We start from the raw sequence: 7,599 nt of genomic DNA, 5'->3' as shown, positions 1-7,599 counted from the left end.
AGATTTGATTTTCCCTACTGTGAGAACTGGTAAAATAATCCTGATTTAGCTCTTTCTTTGGCTTCTGGTGCTGATCTTCAACTCACAGGACGCTTGGTCAGAAAGAAGAATGAATATGAACTAGGGAAATGGAAACTTGTAAACGACAAAACCTGTAACTTTATTTTTTTTTTCATTGGGACCCATGTCAGACACTGTCTATCTTCAAGCTTAAATTTGCTGCCATAAATGACCTGTTAGAGAAGTAGACCTCTTGCCACAAAGTCCCTTTTGAGAATGGCCCAGAAATTAGAGAAGCTAGAAGAATACAACCTTGGTAGCTAGAGCTGTGAGCCTGGCTACTACCATTGCCAACAAGGGGAACCAGCAGAGTCACAAAAAGTGTGTGATCCACAACAGGGCTCCTGACCTACATTATCCTTCCAAGAGTGAAACACAGCTACTGTTTCATTTCTGTTTTCCAAATCTTAGGTAAAATTTTATGGTGGCCAACCTCAACTAGAAACATGGAAAGAATTCTGGGAACTGTAGTTTGGCTTAGTCAAGTTGACATGGTACAAAGCTTTCAGAATCTAGCCCTTGTTAACTTGGCGCCCATACACAGTTCCCACTAAAGAAAAGAACAAAGCCAGGCTTCCACCTATCAAGATGCAGCTACCCCATGGACAACTGAGAACATGCTAACCCTTCTTTTATAAAAGAAGATACAAAGTTTCTTTATTCGTTTTGAGTGATACTATTTTTTCCTGAGTCCCCTCTGACAATCTGTAGCATGTATACTGAAATCAAAGATAACCATAATTAACACATCTTATGTAAATAGGAAAGAATAAGGATAAAGGAAGGTAAGAGAAAAACAGTTAATATAAACACAAATATATTGATATCAAAGCAAAGAAGAAATACTAATGACTATTACAGTCCTGGGTTTTGCAACTGGTCTGGTGCTCATAAGTGGTGTTTTAAACTATCTTCTTCATCTACCTAATTCCATATTCTTATTGTCCTCTGCAAGCCTCTTAGCTGGTCAAAGTTCTTTGCTCGGTGAGATGACCCAATTCTTCATTCTTGTAAGGTCTGAATCATTAGCAATCTTCTTTGTAGGAATTGCTGTGGTATTCCACTGACCTTTAGTCACTGTACATGGGAGTACTAAGAGGCACCTCTGGGAAACTGCTGTGTTACAAATCCCCATTTTGTGTAGCAATGTAATTTCCTCTTGATAGTCAGGACCTACCACCCCAATTAGTACTCTAACCCCCTTCTCTTCATATTGATTCAGTGGCATGAGAAACCCAAAGTGGTCAGTTGGTAATCTCAACTACCAGTTCACTGGAACCATTGTTAACCCCATTCATCCACTTGAAAATTAAGGCATTGGAACCAGGAGCCTAGTTCATGGGACAGGAAGGAAGAATTCTGCTAGTGGATTAGTAGGGAAATAATGAGAATATCCACATACATTTTCACTTCTTGATTCCAGAACCTGTGAATCCAGGCTGTGGGAGAAACATCATATCTTAGATGTTGATTTAGAGCATATACCACGTGATGGAGGTCATTGTCCTGCGCTACTAAGTGTTGTCATGTAGCTGACTCTCTAACTGTGTCATCAGAAGGCCATTCCACTCTCCATTAGGCCTAGGTGATGGAAAAAATTACCTAAGCCGTGAATTAATTTCTTTCTTTTTTTTTTAAATTAAGTTTATTGGGGTAACATTGGTTAATACAATTATATAATTTTCAGGTGTACACTATAATTTGACATCTGTATATTCTATTGTGTGTTTACCATCCAAAGTCCAGTTTCCTTCAGCAAAACGCAGAGATCAACTTCACTCCATCACCCTCCTGATCCCCCCGTATTGACTCCCTTTAATGCTATGTAAGCTACCTCCTCCTCTCACCTCTTGCTACCCTCTGGTAACCACTAGTCTATAGTCCATATCCATGAGTCTCTGTTTGTTTGTCCTGTTCATTTGTTGCTTTTAGGTCTATATCCCACATATAAGTGATATCATGTGATGTTCAACTTTTTCTGTCTGGCTTATTTTGCTTAGCATGATTATCTCGAGGTCCATCCACGTGGTCGCAAGTGGCAGTATTTCATCTATGAGCATGCTAGAATACTCTTTGGGGCTATGGACTGGTGGGTGTCATCTATACGTTCTCCCTCTGCCTTGCTCTTGCCAGAGAGCACCATCTTTTTTTTTCTTTTCTTTCTTTTTCCAGTAGGTACCATCTTTATAGTCCCCCTCTGCCTCACTTCAGCTGGTAGTCATCATCTTCCTGTCTCCCTCTGCCACACTCCAGAGTACCAGAATCTCAAAAAAGACAGCTTTTACACACCTCCAGTGCCCTGACTTTTGCACATATCACACAGGGAATACTCCTTGATCCCCTGGCTCTGGAGACCAGGAGAACTTGCATTTTTATGTCCCATAGGATTGTAACAATTGGAGAGACAGTTCTTGGCAGCGTACCAGCCCCAGAACATTGCACAGACAGCAGACTAAAATACACTCCAGTCTTTCTGGGGAAGAAGCCTATTTGCTTGTCCAGGAGTTTTGGCCTGAGGAGAAGGCTTCTGGCTTGACACACATTTAGTGGCCTAAGAAGTGATTTCAGAGAACAAAAGACAGTAGATGCCATCTTTATGATCTCCCTCTGCTTTGCTACAGCTTGTCAGTACCTCTCAGAAAGAGATTATGCACTTGTTTGGAGCCCTAAGTTTTACAACTGCCACCCAGGGGATACATCCAGATCACCTGGCTCTAGGAGCCAGAAGGGCTTACTTGTGGGTCCACAGGACTGCATAGATTTGCATATTTTACATATATTGTTGATGCTTTTTTGTAGAAATGACAAGTGTTTACAAGGATATGGAGAAAATGCAACCTTTTGCACTGTTGGTGAGAGTGTAAATGGTGCAGGTACTATGGAAAACACTGAAGGTTCATAAAAAAATAAAGAATAGAACTACAATATGATCTAGAAATTCCACTTTGAGGTCATTATGACAAGCGATACGTCAGATAAAGACAAATATCGTTCAATCTCACTTATATGTGGAGTATAAAAATAAAAACAAAAACAAAACAAAGAAGAAGCTCATAGGTACAGAGAGCAGATTGGTGGTTTTCAGAGGCAATGTGTAGAGGGTGGGAGAAATAGGTAAAGGGGATGTAAAGGCACAGACTTCCAGTTATAAAATAAATAATTCATGGGGATATTGTATATCATGGCAATGATAGTTAATAACACTGTATTGCATATCTTAAAGTTTCTAAGAAAATAAATAATAAAATTTTTCATCACAAGAAAAAAATTTTAATTCAAGGTGACATGTTAGACTTATCGTGGTGATTGTTTCACAATGTGTACAAATATTGAATCATTATATTGTACACATGAAACTAATATAATGTTATAGGTCAATTATACATCAATTAAAAATTTTTTGTAAAAAGAAAAGAAAAAGAAAGATGAGAGGTCTAGACAAAGTCTTCTGGGCCTTTTGATCTGCATGCCCCACAGAAATGGGGTAGAAGACAAAGGATCCATGTTTGTTGAAGGAGCCGCCAATGTGTGGATCCCAGCAAGGCTACCTGCCTAGATTTGGCCACAAGTTTTCTAGAGAGGGAGAGGGAGGAACAGAGAGTGGGAGAAGCAAATGGCTGGAGTGGACAGCTGTTTCTTGGCAGGGACTCTCAAGGGACATGCAGGGTGAGCCTGTTTAAACAGAGCTTGGGCTTTTCTGGAAGGGGTGGCAACCAAAAGGCTGCAGCTGCTGTTGCTGCTGCTGTTTGCATTTTGTTATCCTGGCAAAGGCTGCTGTAAGGGCACTTGGAAGGAGGAGTTTTTAGTAACATACCCTATGCTGTGCCACTCTCTCTTTATTAACTTTAGCCAAATTACCTCTGGAGGGATCTAATTAAGTTTCTAAGGTCTCTTCAAAGCTGTTGGGCAAAGCGATCTCTAAGAGTACTACACTTTTTTCTCTTAAAATTTCAACAACTTGCCAACTACAGAATGTGTATTAGCACCAGGGACATACTTAGAGTTACTCAGCTTGTGCATGACTTCCAGCCCCATCTCTGGTCCCATTGTTGGGAAACCTAAGTAGTGGCTAGGATACTGCGTTCCTGGTTTTCTTTGAACACCTCTGTTGGATCACTTATCTTACCAGCCAGGAAAGATCAGCTAGGAAGTCGTGAACTAAAGAGGACCAGATATTCCCTTCAGAACTGAAAAGTTTATGTAAAAACTTTGCTGACAACTTCTAATGCCCGATGGCTTCCTCTACCACTTTCCAAGACTCATATGCATGTTTGGCAAAGTGCCTCATGAGACATTCAAACTCTTGCAAATAATCCACTATCACTTTTATAATGTGCCCTACAGGCTCTGCTAATACTGCACACGATCTCCAGGCTTTTTGCTTTTCCAGAATGGCATTGTGATTGGTTGCCTGCTTGGCTCACTATACCAATTTGTCAGGAGCCCAGTTGAGCTGGAGAGAAAGCTGATTTGCCAGATGTAAGAGTATCTGCTTAAGACAATAAGCCAAAAAGAAAGTATAACACTCAAGCTTTAAATCACTTACTGCAGTAAGATAAGCAAAAAACTAAATTAGAGAAAATTCTGACTCCCCTCTATTACATTTTTTCCCATGGACCAGTACCAGTATACGTTAAGATAGATGAACACAGATATGAGGATTGTCTTACTATAGAGGAGGTTCTGAACAAAATTCTGTAGTATAATGGACACAGGAATTTGGGAATAAGAAAAGGTGAGGAGCTAAGAATGTAAGGAATACTGATTCAGAAAGGAGAAAAATAATGTCTTCAAAGTTCCTTCCCTCTCCATCAGCCACCCCCTACCCATGGAGATTTCTGCAGAGGCACCTGAGGAAGGTCTCTGCCAAAGGCACCTGACAAAGAGGCATCCAAATGGAGGCAACTGGGCAAGGAATATAGCTATGTGTAAGAGCATGGCCAGCCAGGGGAGACCAATTCCATGACAGCAACTCCCTTCAGGTACTTTAGTGCATTGGTTGTACAAGTTTGATGTGGGGAGAACAGTGTTCCTTTGTGAGGTCTGCCATGTAAAACTTTTGTAATTGCCAATGATGATGCGTGAAAAAAGAACACACAAGTGTTTAGTCAGAAGCGAGACTCCTCATTTTCATATTTTTAAAGGTTTTTTTTTCTTAGTGTTTGCTCTAGGGATTAACATATACATCTTAACTTTTCAGAATCAGCTTCGGATTTATACTAACTTAATTCTAGCTAGATATAGAAATTTTACTTCTGTGTAGCTGTACTCCCTTTACCGTATTTTGTGATATTATTATACGCGTTAAATAATAAAGGTTACAAACCCAAGAATCCATTGTTATAATTATTACTTTATATAATTTTATGTTTCTTAAAGAATCCAAAAGAAGAAAGGAGAACAAATATGTATTTACAGCTATTGCTATGTTAACCTTCTTATTTTTTAAAGCTGGTTATCATAATTTGTTCCTATGAATTCAAGTTAACATCTAGAGTAATTTTCTTAGCCCGGTACAGCTTTGCTCATACCCATCTCCTTTGTGTTGTTATTGCTAAGTATATTACCTTTCTATATGTTATAGTCCTAACAACATATTATGTATATATTGTTTTATACAATTGCTCTTTACATCAGTAAAGCAATGAAAATAAATATGCATGTATGCAGAATTTCAGTAGCAAAAAGAATGATTTAGAAAACCTGAGAAATAGGTTTCAAGAATTTCTTGAAACATACTCTTAATCTCACATAAATCTAATAAATGATATCTTTAAAAAGACTGGAAAGATAAGTACTGCATCTTATACTCATTTAAGCTACAATGCACCAGTGTTTCCTACAAGTGTAAAAGTAAGTAGAATTCTGGTGTGCTTCTCGTTTTTAATGGAAAAGCAAATTACCTATTTAATTGTTCTGTCAGCAGTAGAACATACTTCATAAAATAATAGGAGTCAATACTTTTCAGTCTTATTCATAGGTGGCCTCTGCGTGAGCTGATAAATAACCACTATCTAGAGTTACTGGTACTTAAAGAGTGGGACATTTCAATGAACTGTTTCTTCTGCTTCTTCTAAACCATTATTTATTTATAGACTCACTTGAACTGCTTGATTTGAATAAACTGCTCCATTAATTGATTCAATAGTATCAGTAGTGATCTCATCTACTTGTCCTATATCACATTAATTTACTATGTCTTCAGTTGCCACAGTCTGTCCTGGAGAATCTGATCCTAATGTGTCATATTTATTCGATGGTACAGAAAAGTTGAAGATGGGAAAAAATATAACCCCAACAAAGTAGTCCTCAGGGCACTTCCAAAGGAAAGATTATCTTTTCAGTGTCCATTTTGTTTTATGTGTTGATTTGGCATTTCATGACTTCCTGCTTTTAAGATACTTGTTTGTTAGGCTTTTCTCCTGCTCTTAGTATTGATGTGATCAAACTATTATCCATACCACGTCCAATTCTACTTTGTTTCAACGGCTTTTCTCTCCTTTGAATATGCTTCCTTTAATGATTTTATAAATTGAAGTTAACAACCTGGCTTCATTCTTTGGTAGATTTTCTCCTCCTGAAGGCAGGCTATCACCAAACAGAATATTTCCTCTTTGCTCTGGCAGGACATTGTGTTTGGATTTTATTTAAGTAAGAAGCTTACCTTGTTCTCAGCATCATCTTTTATGGGTGCCGCATGTAAAACTGTGATGACAGAAAAGTATCCTCAGGCTCTGGCAATGTTCTTTAAAAACATTTTTTTTAAATTTAAATATAGTTGGTATACAATGTTATATTGGTTATGTTAGTTTCAGGTGTACAATATAGTGATTTGACATTTTTATACCTTACAATGTGATCACCCCTAATTCTACTAATTATTTTTAATGGTCTTAACTGCTCAGTGTACATTATCTTTCCTGCTTACCCCACAGTGGCAACAGAACCGGCTCTTTCAGCCAGTTACAATTTCTCACCTATTGATGTGTCATACTGCATAAATAAGGCCCCACATGGAAAGCCAGGGAGTTTCTTTTGACAACTTTTTCCCCGGTACATGGACCTATATCATAAGGCTTCAAATTTCATGTACTTGACATCTTTGATCCTCGTATGGCCTCAAAAGCATGGCTATGAGTTCCTCTGCTCTTGTCTGATATGTCCCCCAGCCAGTGGGAAAACCTGTACACCCAGCTAGTTCCCTATGAACCAGACCAGCTACAACCCACCTAATCCTCAACCTAACGGGTTTCATTTCCTTGCCAGACTGCAAAATTACTCCAACAAACCAATCCCATAGGAACTAAGGGTCACCTCAACCTATTGTTACTACTAAGCCTGCCTCCTGCTTATTTACTTTGTTCCCAAGTGCAACCCTCATGTGGCCCTGTGTGGATTGCCATATTTTCCTTCAGGGCTGTATATTTGATTAATAAACATAAGTATTTGGTGGTGTATATTATGTGTTTGACTATCACATACTATTTAGTGTGGAGACTCTCACCAATGGAGTTAATAGAAGTAAGTAAAAACCAGAGT

At 38.6% G+C, this 7,599-nt stretch overlaps 1 pseudogene; it reads right to left on the bottom strand.

The window, feature by feature from the left end:
* Positions 1–5,688: 5,688 nt before the first annotated feature.
* LOC120615819 (CTD small phosphatase-like protein 2) lies at positions 5,689–6,741 on the bottom strand (annotated as a pseudogene).
* Positions 6,742–7,599: the final 858 nt, after the last annotated feature.

Source organism: Pteropus medius, unplaced genomic scaffold (genome assembly GCF_902729225.1).
Source record: "Pteropus medius unplaced genomic scaffold, Ma_sr-lr_union100, whole genome shotgun sequence".
Taxonomy (NCBI): domain Eukaryota; kingdom Metazoa; phylum Chordata; class Mammalia; order Chiroptera; family Pteropodidae; genus Pteropus; species Pteropus medius.
Note: the sequence above shows the minus strand (reverse complement) of the source record. Positions and strands in the feature narration are given on the sequence as shown.